Consider the following 4025-nt stretch of genomic DNA (forward strand, 5'->3'; position numbering starts at 1 on the left):
AAGTCATACACAAACAGACAGAAGTGGCACAACATCAGCAGGTGAAAAATCTAAATCAAAGCGGATATGGTCAAGGCAGGCAGCAGGGAACAATGGTCAAGAATAAAGCATATGTCAACAACAGTAATTCAGTGACGGTGGGCTGGAATTTTGTAGGCACTGTTACATTAAGGTACATTCATATTCACACAGTTGCATATTTGAAGGTTAAGCCAAGATAAACACAAAATGAGGTGATTAACAGAGATTCATAGTGCAAGCATGTTCATCTTTATTAGTGGGTTTTTATGAATTCAGTGGGCCTGTGTGCAAGAGTAGTGTTTCTCCCTTTTCTGTTAATATGTTACAATGGGATGATTGTGGGGAAGACGTATGTGACATATTCCCTCCAAACTTTCCCCTTGTCATACTGTCCCCCACCATTCTCCACTTGCCATGTCTGCATCTCCCCACACACATTACCTCACAGTTGAAGGTTCAAGTAGAGGATGTCTTTCATCTCCGCAGTAACTCCCATCTCTGTTGTTTCATGTGGGAAAGAACTCAGATCACCAGTGACACCCAATGATGTTGGCCTCTCAATAAGGAATGTGGCCTTAAAGGGAATACCGTATCTGTATGATGGAGAGAGTCAGAGGGTGGCAGGAGAGAGAGCATGATGGGGATATAGGGGTACATTTACTAAGCAGTGATAAGAGCGGACAAGTGAGCCAGTGGAGAAGTTGCCCCATCAACCAATCAGCACTGAAGTAACATCTATAATTTGCATACTATAAAATTATACAGAGCTGCTGATTGGTTGATGGGGAAATTTCTCCACTGGCTCACTTCTCCGCTCTTATCACTGCTTAGTAAATGTACCCCATAGTGACGCAGGAGAGAGGCAGAGGATGACGGGGAGAGATAGTGGGCGATGGAGAGGCAGTGAGTGACAGGAAAGGGTGGTGGGAAAAGGCAGTGGTTGACAGCGAGATGGTGATGGGGAAAGGCAGTAAGTGACAGGATAGGGTTGACAAGGAGAGGCATTGGGTGACAGGGAGAAGCAGAGGGTGACAGGGAGAGGATGATGCCTTGGAGAGACATAGGGTGACAGGAGAGAGGGTGATGGGGAGATAGTGACACGGGAAAGGCAGAGGGTGAGTGTGACGTGAGGAGGATGTAATATGGGCATGCTCATGGAGTGAATAGTGAAGGCTTGATGATCGAAGGGCCTAATTTAGGCCTGATCGTAGCAGAAAATTTGTTAGCAGTTGGGCAAAACCATGTGCACTGCGGGAGGGGGGGCAGATATAACATTTGCAGAGAGAGTTAGATTTGGGTGGGTTATTTTGTTTCTGTGCGGAGTAAATGCTGGCTGCTTTATTTTTACACTGCAATTTAGATTTCAGTTTGAACACCCCCCACCATTGCTGTACTGGCGAGTGCCCCATTACTCTGCTCCAGAAGGGAGTTCAGATACTTTTCTCTGAAAGCATCCAACAATAATGTTGCTTTCTGCAGCGGGGTACACTGGGGTTCCACAGGGAAAACATTGGGGTGTAGAGTTGGATCTTGATCCAAGGCATCAACAGGCTAAAAGCTTTGACTGTTCCCAAGATGCACAGCGCCACCTCCTCTATAATCCCACCTCCGTGCACAGGAGCTCAGTTTATAAGTTGGTGCCTGCAGTGCAGGCACCTAACTAGAGGATGCTGGGGACACTTCAAGAACCATGTGGTATAGACGGAATCCACAGGAGACATGGGCACTTTAATACTTTGAAGGGGTGTGAACTGGCTCCTCCCTCTATGCCCCTCCTCCAGACTCCAGTTTTAAAATTGTGCCCAGGGAGACTGGTCATACACTGGTCATGAGTTTCTCTGAAAAGACTTTGTTAGTTTTTTTATTTTCAGGGAGACTGCTTGCAACAGTCTCCCTGCATCGTGGGACTTAGGGGAGAGAAGTCAGACCTACTTCTAATGAGTTTAAAGGCTCTGCTTCTTGGTTACAGGACACCATTAGCTCCTGAGGGTTTGGAACACTAGGTACACCTTCACCCCCCTTGCAGAGTCAGAAGACAGGTGAGTAGAAGAAGATAGAAGACTTCAGTGATGGCTTTCTGAGGTACCGCACAGCGATCGCGCTGCGCGCCACACTCCCACACACACAGAGGCACTGCAGGGGGGGGGGGGGGGGCTGGGTAGCATAAAATCCTTATTTTAAGGCTGGCAAAAGCGGTATATAGTGCCTGGGCACAAAATCCGAACCCCCGCCAGTATATTATATTAAGAAAATAGCAGGGCTGAAGCGCGCCATTAAGGGGGCACAGCTCTCATCAGCGCCATTTTCTCTTCACAGAAGCTGCAGAGACACTGGTCCTCTCCTCCAAACACTGCTGTACAAGTAACAGGGTGCAAAACGGGGGGGCACATAATTTGGTGCAAATATAAAAGCGCTACTGGTCTGGGGCTTTATAGTAGAGTTTCAGATCTGGGATTGAGCGCTGGGTTGTGAGCTGGCAAACTCCCTCTGTGTTTCTCTGACAGGCTTTACTGTGGGTCTGTCCCCTATTTGCCCAGTGTGTCTGTTAGTGTCGGTACACGTGTGTCGGCATGTCTGAGGCTGAGTGCCCTTCCCAGGAAGAGACTGGGGTACGGACAGAAACGGCTGTGGGAGTGACCCTGTTGGCACCGCCGACTCCTGATTAGGCAAATGTGTTGAATACCTTGAGTGCTAATGTGGCTTTTATTGATAAGAGATTGGATAAATCTGAATCTCAGAACCAGGCATGAAAGAAATCTGTGGAGGATGTGTTATCACAGGTCCAGACCCCCGCGGGGTCACATAAACGTTCATTTGCTCAGTTGGCAGACACAGATACTGACACGGACATTGACTCCAGTGTCGACTATAGTGATGCCAGATTAGACCCAAAATTGGCAAAGAACATTCAGTACATGATTGTGGCAATAAAAGACGTGTTACATATCACTGAGGACCCTGCTGTTCCTGATACTAGGGTCTGTATGTTTAAGGGAAAGAAACCTGAGGTAACATTTCCGCCCTCTCATGAACTGAATACCTTTTTTGAAAAAATGTGGGAAAATCCTGACAAAAAGTTTCTGATTCCAAAAAAGGATTCAGGTGGCGTATCCGTTGCCCCCTGGGGATAGAGATAAGTGGGAATCATCCTCCATTGTGGACAAGGCCCTATCACGGTTGTCTAAAAAGGTGGCTTTACCGTCTCCTGACACGGCAGTCCTTAAGGATCCTGCGGATCGTAGACAGGAGAATATGTTAAAATCCATTTACGTCACCACAGGTACGCTGCTCAGACCAACCATTGCATCGGCATGGGTGAGTACTGCTATTGAAAAGTGGGCAGATAACTTGTCATCTGATATAGATACCCTAGATAGGGATAGCATCTTGTTAACTCTGGGTTATATTAGGGACGCTGCGGCCTATATAAAGGAGGTGGCGAGAGATATTGGCATTTTGGAATCAAGAGCCAATGCCTTTGCAATTTCAGCTAGACGAGCATTGTGGATTCATCAATGGAATGCTGACGCTGACTCTAAGAAAGCCATGTAGTCTCTCCCATATAAAGGTAGTGTCTTGTTCGGTGAGGGTCTCAGTGATTTGGTATCTACTGCTACTTGCGGGTAAGTTGTCATTTTTGCCTTATGTTCCTCCACAACAAAAGAAAGCTCACCACTTTCATATACAGTCCTTTCGGTCAAATAAATACAAAAAAGGCTGAGGTTATTCCTTCCTTGCCAATAGAGGAAGGGGAAAAGGTAATAGATCTCCGGCCGTGGCAGGTTCCCAGGAGCAGAATTCCTCCCCGGCTTCTGCCAAATACACCGCATGACGTCTCAAGCTCTTCAGTCAATTCTGGGCTCGTGCGGCCCTGGACCCATGGGTTTTAGAAATAGTGTCCGAAGGGTACAAACTGGAGTTTAAAGACGTTCCTCCTCACCGATTTTTGAAATCGGCCTTACCAGTTTCTCTTCCAGACAGGAAGGTTGTATGCGATGTAATAC

The sequence above is a fragment of the Pseudophryne corroboree genome, chromosome 8, assembly GCF_028390025.1.
Source record: "Pseudophryne corroboree isolate aPseCor3 chromosome 8, aPseCor3.hap2, whole genome shotgun sequence".
NCBI classification, from domain to species: Eukaryota; Metazoa; Chordata; class Amphibia; order Anura; family Myobatrachidae; genus Pseudophryne; species Pseudophryne corroboree.